This window comes from Tasmannia lanceolata, unplaced genomic scaffold (assembly GCF_043159265.1).
Source record: "Tasmannia lanceolata isolate RefF3 unplaced genomic scaffold, GAP_Taslan_0.1 ptg000011l, whole genome shotgun sequence".
Taxonomy (NCBI): domain Eukaryota; kingdom Viridiplantae; phylum Streptophyta; class Magnoliopsida; order Canellales; family Winteraceae; genus Tasmannia; species Tasmannia lanceolata.
In genome coordinates, this window is record NW_027518688.1 from 21,628,270 (window position 1) to 21,643,394 (window position 15,125).

At 42.1% G+C, this 15,125-nt stretch overlaps 1 pseudogene; it reads left to right on the top strand.

The window, feature by feature from the left end:
• The first annotated feature begins 2,241 nt into the window (after positions 1 to 2,241).
• Positions 2,242 to 5,705, top strand: LOC143886033 (endochitinase-like; annotated as a pseudogene).
• The last annotated feature ends 9,420 nt before the right edge of the window (positions 5,706 to 15,125 follow it).

Sequence of the window (15,125 nt, forward strand, 5' to 3'; positions counted from 1 at the left end):
GTGCATGAATCAGTGATGACTCTAGCACTCCCCTTCAGCATAACTCTCCACTAGCAATGCTAAGATCCTTCCGAGACTTCACAAACTTCTTGTAGCTCAACCCTTCGAAAGCATCATGAAACTTCCCTATCTCACCGTACCACGCTTTCGGATCCTGTTTCAAACCATATAAAGCCTTCCACAACTTGCACACGTATTGCGGATTTCTGGTACTTTCAAACTTCCTGGGTTGCTCCATGAAAATTTCTCGATCCAATTCACCATACAAGAATTCATTCTTCACGTCCATTTGCCACAACTTCCATCCTTTACAAGCAGCAAGGGCAATGGGCACACTTACCGTAGTGATTTTGGCTACTGCACTGAACGTCGCATCATAATCAAGCATGTACTTTGAGGGAATCCTCGAGCAAGAAGTTTCGCCATGAACCTTTCTATCGAACCATCCGCTTTGGTCTTTACCTTGTACACCCACTTACAAGAAATAGGGTACACTCCACCAGGTAGTGGAACCAAATCCCATGTTTCATTCTTCTTCAAGGCAGTGATCTCCTCGCCCATAGCGATTTGCCACTCCTTGATGTCTTTTGCCTCTTCAAAAGAAGTCGGCTCCTCCACCTTACTATTTTCTGAGACATTACAATCTACCGTAAGCGCCTCTTCCACCTCATGATCTTCTGAGACATTACACTTTTCCGTAAGTGTCTCTTGATCACCAACCAAATTTGTTTCACAATCATGATTCTTCACAACAGGGGATTCTGCAACATTCAGTGCAAACAAACCTCTCCCTCAAAGTCATATTCCGTAGCAGTCTCTTCCATTGCCACATCACAAGCAAAATAAGCTTGCATATCCCATTCACCATCATCATCGTCCTTATCTTTGGATTCGACAATAAAATTCCCATTATCGGTCTCAATCCCAGCTCGACAATTTCTTCTATTATGACCAGGCTTCCCACATCCATAACAATAAAAAACACATTTTTCTTGTGAATTGTCATTGTTATTAGCCCGATCATCCCTCTTATAGCCATCCTTTGGCTTTTTATTTTTCTTCCACTTCCGCTTGCTATTCACCGCAAGCGCTTCCTCATTTTCTTTCACAGACAATCCGGCCATTTGCCTTGCCAACATCTCTTGATTAATCAAGAGATTCTCCAACTCCAGGAGAGACGGTTACGTTGGCCAACCCCGAATAGCAGTGATAAAACCACTAAACTCAGGCCTCAAGCCGCGGATAATCATTCTCGGCATCCGACTTTCACTAATCTTAGACACCTCGTCTAATTGAGATATCTCATTACAAAAATTTTTAGCTTTCATAAAATAATCAGAAACAGATAAATTACCTTGTGTTAATGAGCCGATCTCGTTCCCCAAGAACTGCAACCATGCATCGTTCGCCCGTGAAAAGAGAGATGAGAGTGCCTCCCACGCTTCTTTTGGAGTTTTAGCATCTCTAATATGCTCAATCAACTCCTTCTGTATTGGATCAAGTACGCCGTGGTTTGCATATGTTTTATTTTCGAAAAATCTGTTAGTTGATTTAATCTTCTGTATTTTGTTGGATTTCATTTCATGTAAATCTCTAGATATTTGATCTGTGTTGTATGTTCGTTATTACTCTATGGAACGTTTATGATTGGGCCCGAGTGGGCCGTGACTGATGATTAGGTCTGAGTGGGCCGGTTGGTGCCTTCTACATGGTGACTGATGATTGGGTCTGGGTGGGCCGGTTGGTGCCTTGTGCACGGTTACTAGCATAGCTATGAATTGATATCCCGACCTTAACTACTTGGAGGGTGATAACTGGTGCGTAGTCACGTAAAGATCGGTATTTTTCCTCCATAGTGAGTGCTTGATGGTGGGAAAGTTTTCGATTCGTTACCTCTGCCAGGTAGGAGCTGTAAAACTTGGCCGTGACTACATGGGTCCGATCGACAACCACGCAAGTAAGGGATGTTAAGCTGGGAAATTGTGATAGCCCGTCACTTTGAGAGGTGATCGAGGCCATAGCTATGTCTAGTGTGGAATTGTGAACTAGTTGAATTATTTGTATCATGAAACCTGTGTGACAAAACTTATGCCATTTATTGGGCCTTAATCTTATCTCTATAGACTGCCCGCGGAAGCTACAGATAAGGGACGAGAGAGACATTGTCATTCGGTAGAGATCTGTGATGTACCTTTAGTATCATCCACCAGGACAAGTAGACATATCATTGAGGCTCCATTAATGGCATTTGTGAAGGGAAAATTCAAAGCCGCCCTAAATTTGGAGCCATCTCCGTATCAAGATATTGTTCGATGCTTACACTGTTTTTTATATATGGCGGGTACGAAACTGGGGACCACACTGTATGATGGGTCACGTTCACGTAGAGCATGGTATATTCTTATATTCTCACAAAAAAATTATTTCCATAGGTGGATCCTAGCCTTCCAATCTATAGAGGTTTCCATAACATGTGGTTCCTCTATAGACTAGAAGGCTGGGATCATCTTACGGAAATGATTTTTGGGGCACAACCTATTTACATTGTGGCCCATCAAATGGATGGTTTGGATCATCCAATTGTATGCCGTATAGTACTTTTCGAAAAATACTGATCTACGCAAGCTTACACCATATAAAAACTCTTAAACTCAGGGGATGTTGGAATATCATAATCCCACACCGAAAATTCTTGGGCACAACCTATTTACGTTGTGGCCCATCAAATGGACGGCTTGGATCATCCTATGGCCCTAAATAGGTTGTGGCCAAAAAATTATTTCCATAGGATGATCCTAGCCTTCCGACGTATTGAGGTTTCTATAACATGCATTTCCTCTATAGATTGGAAGGCTAGGATCAACTTATGGAAATTTGCCTATTTACATTGTGGCCCATCAAATGGATGGTTTGGATCATCCTATGGTGTGTCGCACATTACTTTTCTGAAAAATACCGAACTATGCAAGCTTACACTATATAAAAGCTCTAAAAATCAAGGGTAGTGGGAATATCATAACCCTGACCCTAGAGTTCTTTAAATAAAGGGTACATTTGTCATTTTAAAATTTAAAATCATCGTATGGTTGAATTCGGTCAAGAGACTCGTCAAATTTACCCCATTTGCAAAAAAATGGCCAAATGCCATTACCAAACTATGTTACTCTTTTCACAAATAGTGCATAGTAGGTTACTCTTTTTGCAAAAACCCCTACAAACACGAGAAGGCATATCCAGTAACTAATTTGGGTCATTATTGCAAATTTTTCCTGTCACCATTGAATTCCTTTTGCCTTCAATTCAACTGGGGATGACTATTATTGACTAGTCATAAGGAAAAAAAATCCTCTCTCTCTCGCCCACCCTCTATAGATAGCGCTTATGTTTCTTAGGCAACACATCTATCTACTACGAAAAATGAGGCCTGGATCTTGATTTTGCTCTCCTTAGCCTCTTTGTTAGGTTCATTTGCAGAGCAATGTGGAAAACAAGCTAGTGGAGCTCGGTACCCGGGAGGGCTCTGTTGCAGCCAATATGGTTACTACGGGGCAGGCTGCCAGAGCAATTGTCATGGTTGTTTGACACAAAACTTCACTACGAGCGGTGATGGAGGTGTGGCCTCCATCATCACTCCATCCCTCTTCGACCAAATGCTGAAGCATCGAAATGACCCCACTTGCCAAGGCAAAGGCTTGTACAGTTACAATGCTTTCATTGATGCTGCAAATGCCTTTGATGGCTTTGGCACCGTTGGGGACGTTGACACACGTAAAAGGGAGATTGCAGTTTGCTTGGCTCACACATCCCATGAAACTAATGGTGGGTTTCTAATACCATCCTAGATCGTATTGTGAAAAAAATAAAAATTGAAGAAGAGAAAGAATGAGAAATAGCCAGTAGGGGGCCTGGGGCCTCCTTACTTCAAAACGTTTCATTCACTACATTCCTCAATAGTAATGAAAAAGGATAACTAACAACTAGTTAGAATAAAGATAACTAGGATACGGATAAAGATAACTATAAAGTAATCTAACAAAACAACTAATTAGCATGGGAATGGATAGAGCCCTGTGGAGAGAGGATGCTGGAAAGTAGAGTCGTGTCCCTATTTACTAAGTCCAATGTCGTTGATTGTTTAGTTCATCATCTTCTAGCTCGAGCTCACAAAATGTTTTCCCTATATATATACATATACATATACGTATACACACATATATATATAGGAATTGCTAGCGTCCATCACAAAAGCATTTTCGCGGCTGGTTTGTCTCACATCAGACCAGCCACCTCGTTAATGAAGACAACAACTTTTGTCTCCATTCACGAGGTGGCTGGTCTGACGTGCAACAAACCAGCCGTAGAAACCCTTTTGCGATGGAGCTTAGAAAATCCACACACACACACATATATATATATATATATATATATATATATATATATATATATATATGAGGAAAATGATTGTGAGCTTAAAGCTCATATAGCTTATATGAGCTTGAGGGCCCAAACACATGGGTCACACATTGTTTGTGGTGATCCAAACCATTCATTTGCAAGGCCCCATCATAGATAGGGTGTGTACCAAAAATCGGCTCCATTAGATCATCCTAACCCCTCCAAAAGTGGAGGGCAAAATGGGCAGATTTGTGGCAAACGGTGTCTGTCCATTTTGCCCTCCACTTTTGAATGGGTTAGGATGATCATTTGGAGCCGATTTTTTGTACATACCCTATCTATGTAAGGGCCTTTCAAATGAATGGTTTGGATCATCCTAACAATGTGGGCCCACATGTGTTTGGGCCCTTAAGCTCATATAAGCTATATGAGCTTCAAGCTCACAATCATTTTCCTCATATATATATATATATATATATATATATATATATATATATATATATATATATATATTATGCGTGTTAGTTTTTCAACTTAACGTGGATCTAATATCTGTGATTAATTAATGACTCATTAATTGATGAATTCAGGTAAGTGGGGAACTGCACCAGGCGACCAATATTCATGGGGATATTGCTTCCTTCAAAAACAAGGCAAGAATCCAGTAGATTACTGCGTTGCAAATGCAGAATTTCCATGCGCTTATGGTAAAAAATACCACGGCCGAGGTCCCATTCAAATCTCATAGTAAGTACTTCTTTTTCCATGCATTTTTTTCTGTTGTTTCTAGATTTAGCTTTCTAGAGAACTATCTTGACTTGTATTTTCATGGTTGCAGCAACTACAACTACGGCCCAGCTGGAAAAGCCATTGGCGCAAACCTTCTCGCCAACCCTGATCTAGTTTCCACATGCTACCGTTTCATTTAATTAAGACAGCAATATGGTATTGGATGACTTCTAAATCACAAAAACCTTCCTGCCATGATGCCATCACAGGCCGATGGACAGCATCCAATGAAGATAAGACCGGGGGTCGCCTTCTTGGATTCGGTGTTTCCACCAACATCATCAATGGGGGACTTGAATGTGGCAAAGGGAACAATGTTGTGGTCGCTAACCGCATCGGATTCTACAAGAGATACTGCGACATACTTGGTGTGAGCTATGGCACCAACCTTGACTGGTACAACCAAAAGCCTTTTGCTTAGTTAATTAGGCTTTTTCTATGTATTTGAATAAGTGACTACTAGTGTCATCTATGTAAAAGTATATGTATATGTCAAAGACCGTTTGGCATTAGTATTAAAATCCTCTGTAAATATGAGTTGATTAAATAAAACTATGTCGAGGATGCATTAGAAATCTAAAGTGTGACGATTCTATGAAACATGGCGATATTCCTAATATGACTAGATAATAAACGAGGCCTACTATTTCTCAAAGTAACGTTATTATTGTGGTTTTTTCATAAAATTATCATCGATTACCCCTTGATATAAGGTGCATAGAACATACATATGTGTCACGCCCCCGACTCAATTTCCAGGTCGGGCACACGACAACGCTGCACACCTGAAAGGCGAACCTCAAGCATGCAAGGCATTCGATACCACAAGCAATACAATCATTTGTCTAAAATAAATCTAGGCATATATCATAGTACTAAAGTCAATACAACCATTTAGGCCCTGTTTGTTTTGGATTTTGACAATTAATTTTCAGCCCAAAACTCGGGTTTAAGGTTGTAGGATTTCAGATTAGGGGTTAGATATGGTGGTGCCTTGGCAGCGGTCAAAGAATAAGAAGTCCAGGAGAATCGATAGAGCTTTTCTGAGAAGAAAAGAGGAAGGGCTAGGGGATTGGAGGTGCAGAAGATGTGCGATTAGGAATTTTCGCAGACGAGTGGAGTGCCGGCAGTGCGGTAAAGTTTGGGCGAGTACAGATACTAATCTAGCAGTACAGGGTGTGGGTGAAGGTGATGGTGAGCTTAACATAGATCAAGCTCAGGTAAGGGACGATGGACACTCAGATGATAAACTAGTAGAAGGTAAGCCCGGTAGTAGTGACATTGTTCCTTTATTGTCTATAGGGAAGGTTCAATGCAGCCTCTGGGGACAGATTCGCGAAGGATGGTCTGGAAATGTGCCGGCATTGGCGGATTGGCTCGGAAGGAAGTTTGGTTCGAGGCCTAAAATCGATGCGAACAAGGTGGATCTGCTGGAGGTAATGGTTGTTCTTCCGCTTGGGATAAGCCTTCAAGATGCTCAATCGGTATGGAGACGGGCACTGAACTCTCCTTTTGTGGAATTACTACCTTGGAACACAAAATTTGCAGAGCTGAGAATATCGGATTGGTGGTTCTTTTCCGGAGTGCCACCTCAAGCATGGTGTGAGGAGAATTTCAAAAGAGTAGCGAGTAAAATCGGTGAAGTTGAACATCTTGACTTTTCTTGCAAAAGTGGTCGGGGCTATGGAATGGCTAAGGTGAAGATTCGAACCAGCAGCAATTGCCCCATCTCTGTGGCTATTCCGGCATGTATGGAGGACCAGATAATTTGGGTGAAAGCGGAAAAGAGACTTGGTTGCAGTCAAGTAGCAAACCTTCATGGATTGTCCTCTAGTTTTGAAGAATCGAGTGATGATTCTGTTACGAGCCAAGTAGCTACTGAACCTGCAAGGAGAGTCAGCCACCGAAGGAGAGAATTGCCAGCAAGGCTTAAAGATTAGTTGAGAATAACAAATGCTGTTAGGCAGTTAGGCAAGTAGTTAAAAAAAAAACAGAGCATAACAACTATAGCTATAAATAGGAAAGCAGGGAAAGGATCAAGTAGTGAATATTGTGTAGAAAAATCTGTAGAATGTATGTCTTGTAATGGAGGTTCTGGTGCCTCGAAACCAGCTATCTTTCTTCAAATTTCTGTAATTCAAGATTTTTTTTTCTTCTTCTTCTTCTTCTTCTTAGAACTCTGTTTTTTTTCCTGTTCTCTGATCCAAGTTCGTAACATTTGTGCTTTCATTGACTTCTCACCTCATGGCTGAGAATACTCGATTGAAGAGCTTGGATGATGCAATCAAGAAACTATTTGAGACTACCTCTTCTCAAGAAACTCACCTCCAAACTCAACAAGAAATTTCCATTCAGCAGCGAGATGTTCTGCTCGATATTTCAAACAAGCTAACTGCTATGGATGGACGACTCAATCAATTGTCAAGACGAATTGCGCAGGAGGTGCGACATGAAAATCAAGAAGGGATGCGAGTTGGGTTGAACAGATCTTCAGCTATTAGCGGTCAAAGTGTGTCGCATATGAGCTTCCCGCTAATATCCTTCTCACCGGCCATCTGCCATTCTCGTCCGAGAGAGTTACATATGGAAGAATATATATCCGTAAACCAAGATAAGAACCTTAGTATTGCCTAGTAAATCTGTTCGGAGAGTAACTTGGGGGTCTGCGGAGGAAAATTTAAGTCGGGTGGGCTGGACTTTGACCAAGAGGTTGTGGTGGAATCAGAGAGATCAGTCAGCTCATTATCAAAGAAGGCACCCTCACCGGAGAGATTACCTTCGAATTTCTCAAAGTCCATATCGGAGATTCCTGCAGAAACAATTTTTCAAAGAATAGGGGAGTCTATTTCATGTATGGAAGGATGGTGTCACAGCCCTAGTCTTCAGGGGAGAGGGGGTGAAGTCAACTTTGAGCAAATTTCTACCCCTTGCAGAGGTTAAGGGTTTGTATCCCTCGCGGCGCACCGGTCGAAGGTACTAGAATTGTTAATTCCGTTTTAGATAATGAATTTCTGTTTCCTTCTGTTGAAATGCAGGGAGCAGGTGTGGGAATTAGTAGCAAATTTGGGGTATTTGACAGGCAAAATCCGGAATTCCAAAGGACATCTTCGATTCAATCCATTCCTAATTTCCAAGATGTAGCTTTTGTGAAGGAATCTCTGATTGGACCTGGGCAAAGTTCCCAGGTAAGGGTTTCTTTTGGTAGTGGGTTGGAAAGAGGGGAAGCAGTAGAAGTTGCGTATGGGGTAGATAGGGTTGAGGCTATGGTGGACCACACAATTGAAGTCAGTAAGGTGTTAGGAGTTAACTACTCCGGTCCGTTGGAAGATTTTTGAGAGATGATTAGGTCGGCAGAGGTTAGAGAGGTTGCGGGGGTGGCATCAAAGTCGGCTTTTCTTTCCGAAAAGAGATCGATTAGGGAACTAGCTAGGTTGAAGTCTGAGGTGAATAATGGGGGAAGAGCGAGTGGGGGGGGGGGGGGGGGGGGGGGGGGGAAGTGGAGTCTTCGCCTTCAAATAAAAAGAAGAGTGGGAGACAGGGTAGGAAATATGTAAAAATTGGTTCCTTATGAAGATTCTTTCATAGAATATAAATGGGCTGGGTTCTTTTGGCGGAAAGGGCTCAGGTAAAAGAAGTGTTTAGAAAATGGAAGTCGGCTCTTTTATGCATTCAGGAAACAAAGTTGGAAATGGTAGATAGATATGTTTTGAGGAATCTTGGAGTTAGGGGAGATTGGGGATTCTCCTTTGTGGAATCAAAAGGGGCCTCTGGGGGTATTATAGTGGCTTGGGAGGAATCTGTGTGGTCTCTTGTGGATAAGTGGAAAGGAAACTACTCCTTATCCACTGTTCTTTTGAGGAAGGAGGACGCATCATGTGTAATTTTTTCTGGGGTTTACGGCCCCTCTTTAGGGGCGGAGAAGAAGTTGTTGTGGGAGGACCTAAATGGTATTCGGGTTAGATGGAATCATCCATGGTGTATGGGGGTGATTTTAACGAGATTAGGTTTGTTAGTGAGAGACTTGGGTGTAGGAGATCGGTTAAGAACATGAGGGTATTTGATAAGTTCATTGCGAAGAATGATTTAATTGACCTCCCATTGTCTGGGTCCCGTTTCACCTTGAGTCGGGGTGAATCTCAGAGCAGGATTGATCGTTTCCAAATTTGTCCTGGGTGGTTAAGTCTGGTTCCGGAGGTTATCCAAAGGTCCCTTGCTCATTCTGTATCGGATCATTGCCCTATCATCTTGGATCCAAGGATGGAATCTTAGGGTCCTCCCCCGTTCAAATTTGAGATTGCATGGTTACAGGCTCCAAAAATGGAGGAAAGGTTGGGAAGATGGTGGGCATCTTACCAATCTGAGGGTCCATCAGATGTAAGAATTGGTAAAAAACTTAGATTTGTGAAGGAGAAATTAAGGGCATGGGTGAAGGAACAAAGGCTTAAGGATCAAACTTGTAAAGTTTGGTTGGAAAGAAGGATTGGGGAAATTTCGGGTTTGGAGGAAGCAGGGCAAGGGAGTGGTAATTTGAGGGAGGAGCTTGGTAGAATTAAAGAAGAACACAATGGGTTGTTGTTACATGAGGAAATTTTTTGGAGGCAAAAATCGAGAGTTAAGTGGTTAAAGGAGGGGGACAAAAATTCGGCATATTTTCATGCCGTGGCGAGTGTAAGAAGGAGGAAAAACATAATTGAGTCTTTGGTGGATAACGGAGTAGAAGTATCAGGTAAAGATGAGATCACTAAAGTGGCCTTACAATTTTACAAATCTTTATATTCTTCTGAAGGGGGATCTAGACCAACACCTGTACATATGGAGTTTAGCAGTCTGGATTTATCTATGTGTATGGAATTGGAAAAATCTTTTGAGAAGGAGGAGATTGAGAGGGGTATTTTCATTAAGTAAAGATAAAGCTCCGGGGCCAGATGGTTTTTGCCTTGCCTTTTTCCAATCATGTTGGGAATATGTGAAAGAGGATATTTTGGATTTTTTCAAGGAGTTTTACAATGGTATGGAGTTAGACATGGGTACTGGGGCTACCTTCATTGCTCTCATACCTAAAGTAGTGGGGGCATCAAAAATTTCTGATTTCCATCCTATTAGTCTTGTGGGATGTTTATATAAAGTTTTGGCTAAGGTTCTAGCTGAGCGACTGAAGAAAGTCCTACCGCTAATCATATCTGACTATCAAAGTGCTTTTGTAGCAAAGAGACAGATATTGGATTGTTCCCTCATTGCCAATGAGGCCATTGATTATTACCGGAGGCTTAATAAGAGAGGAATTTTATGCAAATTGGATATGGAAAAACCCTACGAGAGTGGAATGGGACTGCTTAGACTTTTTGTTTGGTAAGATGGGTTCGGAAATAGATCGCGTTAGTGGATTAAATCGTATATAGCCTCTGCGTGGTTTTCAATTTTGATAAATGGATCCCCTTTTGGCTTCTTTAAGTCGTCCCGTGGCCTTCGGCAGGGGGACCCTCTATCCCCTTTCTTGTTCGTTATTGTAGCAGAAATCCTAAGTAGGTTGCTAGCCAAAGGTTGTAAGGTGGGACTGTTTAAAGGCTTCAGAATTGGAAGTGATTGCGTGGAGGTCTCACAACTCCAGTTTGCGGATGATACCCTTTTGTTTTGTGAACCAGAGAGACTCCAAGTGTTAAATTTGAAATCTATATTGAGATGTTATGAAATCATATCGGGGCAAAGATCCAACTTCCATAAATCTAGGATGTTTGCTTTGAATATCCCTATGGAGGAGGCCATGGAGTTGGCAGAGATCCTGGGATGTGAGATGGATCATTTACCTTCTTCGTATTTGGGGTTGCCCTTGGGGGTTGGAAGACCAAACAAGGTATTATGGGAGCCGATAATTGAGAGGATAGGGAGGAGGCTAGACACTTGGAAAAGAAATTTAGTGTCTAGAGGAGGAAGGTTGGTTCTAGTCAAGGCAGTTTTGGCAAATATCCCTATATATTTTATGTCTTTATTCAAGTGCCCAGTTAGCGTTGCCTTACGAATAGAAATGATTCAACGCAGATTTTTGTGGGGCGGAACAGAGGAGAAAAAGGCCATTTCTCTGGTGAGTTGGAAGGATGTTTCCGCGCCCATTAAGGAAGGCAGATTGGGTATCAGAAGGTTTAGGGAGTTCAACCATGCTTTGCTAGGGAAGTGGTTATGGAGATTTGGTGAGGAGCAGTCTCATTTGTGGGCCAGGGTTATTTGTAGTAAGTATGGGTGTCAGTCTGGAGGTTGGGAATCACTTGATAACTTTAAGAAAAAGGGTCTGATGGTGTGGAGAGATATTTTAAAAATGTCATTCTTATTTAACCTGAATATTAGATTTAGAGTTTATGGAGGGGACAGAATCAAATTTTGGAAAGATGTGTGGTGTGCAGAGAGGGCGTTTAGGTTGTTGTTCCCGGAGATTTATAGGGTGGCTCTAAATAAAGAAGCTTTTGTGAGTGAATGCTTGGATCGTAGTGGTGGTGATTTGGTGTGGTGTCCAGCTTATAGAAGAATTTTTTTTGCTTGGGAGCAAGAGTCTGTGTCTAATCTTAAGAGGATCCTTGATAGCTGCTACATTAAAAGAGTAGGAAATGATAGGAGATTATGGACTGCGGATTCTTCTGGGATTTTCTCTGTCAAATCATTCTATAAAAGCTTGATGCCATGTTTTGCTCCCTCTTTTTCAGCAAAGGTATGAAAATTTCATTGTCCACCTCGGGTTAGCATCTTTGGTTGGGCTGTGTGTCGCGAAAGGATACAAACCATTAACTTTCTGAGAAATCGTGGCATGTGGCTTGTTGATCATTGCCCCCTCTATCTTGAGGATGGGGAATCTGTGGATCATCTTTTCATGCACTGTTTGTTTACCCGAACTATATGGGGTCGTATTTTCTTGAGATTTGGGATTACTTGGGTATTCCCAAGATCTATCCAGATGTTGCTGGATCTTTGGAGCTTTGTGCCTTGGAAAAGAAAGAGTAAAATCTTATGGAAAGTTTGTTTGCTTGCTACTTGGTGGGTAGTATGGAAGGAGAGAAATGCTAGGGTGTTTAAGGGGGTATCCAAATCTCCTCATTATCTGTTTATACGCATTATTGCGGTGGCTATAGCATGGACGAGATGTCATCCATCGTTTCGGTTTGTATCGGCTTATGATCTCTGGGAAGGTTGGCGAGAAGTTGCTTTAGTAGTGAGAGGGCTAATATCATTGTCCATAGCTGGGAGCCACCTCCTAATGGGATGCTAAAATTGAACTTTGATGGTGCTTGTTTTGGGAATCCGGGTCCGGCCGGCGTGGGAGGCTTATGTCGGGAAGATAGTGGCAAGGTGCTTTGGGCCTTTTGCGGTCCGATTGGTGAGTGTGATGCTATGGAGGCGGAAGTTAAAGCGGCTTTTCAAGGACTAAAAAAGATTATGAGGGATAGTTTGAAGAACTTAATTGTTGAAGGGGATTCTCTAATTGTGATCCGATGGTTGAAGGGTGGCGTAGTTCCTCCTTGGAGATTCTTGGCTCTTTTTGATGAAATGGAGGAAATAATCGCGGACTCAAATATTGAATTGAACCATGTTTGGAGGTCCGCATATGAGAAGGCGGATTTGTTGGCTAGGAGAGGGGTGGGGAGCGATTTTTTGAGATGGTTTGATCATCTTCCTCCTTGAGGTGTCCTTTTTTCTTTTTGTATTCTTGGGTTTTCCCTTCTTGGGGCCCCCCTTTTATTCAATATTATTCACCATTTCAAAAAAAAAAAAAAAAGTTCAATAGGGCCCACTTTGTTCGAAGATCCAAACCACTCATTTGTTGGGCCCCGGTGCAAATATCATTTCCCATAAAAGCATATAACTAGGATGATCCTAACTCTTCAATCTGTTATACGGTGTCCTCGGTATAGAGATCAAAGAGTTAGGATCATCCTATGAAGATTATTTTATAGGAAAGGCATGTTTGCATTGGGCCCAGCAAATGGATGGTTTGGATTTTGAATAAGGTGGGCCCAAGTATTTATTAAAAAAAAAGTCATATTTGGTCTTCGCATGTAGGTGGATGTATTTTTTTTTAAATACAGTTGGGCCTAGGTGTTCAAAGATAATGCTCAGTTGTGTTCCCCCAAAAATCATCTTCATAGCTAGGATGATGCTAAATCTTCAGTTTGTTATATGGTGCCTTCAATTTTCTTTGTAGCATGAGCTTTTATAATGAATGTGAATGATTTTTTTTTTACATTAAGGCCACGTTTGGATACCAGCAAGATTTAGATTTAGATTTAGTTGATATTTTTAACTGGATCAGATCCTTAGATTTCCAAATCAGCTACAACAGTGTAAAAAATTCAGATTTTCAAATCTTTTCTGCGAGACATTATTTCAAAATCAATATTTGTGGCAACTTCCGTCACCATCACTGCTCCTCGAAGTTGCTCCGGCAGCAGCGAGACATCCCTCCCTCCCTCTCTCTCTCTCTCTCTCTTCCTCTCTCTCTTAAAACATGATCATGAAGATAATTGATGTGTTTTGTTTCCAAAACTCAAATCCGAATCAAAATACAAATGCATGAGGTATCCAAACGGCCCTAAAAGCAATTTGAATTGAAATTTGTGTATTTATAATAATTTATCGATTATGATATAACAATCCTTCTTTGCCCCCTCAGGAGCGCCGCCCCAGTTCGGACGGTTCTCTTGCTAGTATATATATAATTCAAAAGAACAAAATGCTCTCGTGCGTGTGCTAATGTGGATAGCAATGTTAGACAGCGACCGTACTTATGTTTAGGTTGTACAGACACATGGGGACGTTGACACACGTAAAAGGGAGATTGCAGCTTTCTTCGCTCACACATCCCATGAAACTAATGGTAGGTTTCTAATACCATCCTAGATGGTATTGTGAAAAAAATAAAAATTGAAGAACAGAAAGAATGAGAAATAGCCAGGGCTGGGGCCTCCTTACTTCAAAAAGTTTCATTCACTCCATTCCTCAATAGTATAATGTAAGCTAACAAAACAGCTAATTAGCATGTGAATGGATAGAGCCGCGTGGAGAGAGCATGCTGGAAAGTAGAGTAATATCAGTGTCCCTATTTAGTCTGTCCAATGTCGATGGTTTAATTCATAATCTTCTAGCTCGAGCTCACAAACTGTTAGGGCCAGGTGTGTATTCGGTTAAAACCGAACCGAAAAAAACGAAAAGTTGAAACCGAATATATTTCGGTTACCCAAAATTGGAACCGAAACCGAAACCGAAACCGAATAGGTGAGGAACCGAACCGAAAACCGAAATCACTGAAAATCATCAGATTGGGTATTTCTTCTTACTGAAAATCAAAGTGGGTTTGATGGGGGGTGAATGGAGAAGAAGAGATGGTTTGGTGCAGATAAAAATCAGTGGTGGAGATGGAGGGTAGGGAATATGGCGGCTGTGGAGGATTTTGCCAGATTCTGGCTAGAGTTCCTGGAGAAGGTGGTTGCAAAAGTGGCTGAAAAATGGAGATGAAGATATAGGCTAGCTAGGGTCAGATTCTTATGGCGTGGTGGGAAAATGTGCAGAAAAGGTGGGGGTCGTGCGGATTTGCAAGGGGTAGTGGTGGTGGCACTCGGGTGGAGACGAAGGTGGCTCTGATTCAATGGGATTTGGAGAAGATGGAGATGGGTTAATGGTGGAGGTGGCTGATTAATGGAGATGGGGTTAAGGTGATAGTGGCCGGAGACGGTCTGTGGACCCCGATCCGAGACGGGGCGGGGGGACGTGCCCCCCACGCGAGTCTCAGGATCATCCACGTGAAGGAGAGCTCCACCAAGGAACTCTCGAAAGAGTGCCCCTCACAGCATGAGCGGCGATGTAAAGTGAGATACCTCTCGATTCGGGGACCAGCCCGGATTCGAGACGCACCTCGAACAAAGAAAGAGTCGCCATCCAAGGAAGTGGGGCCCTGGATCCCA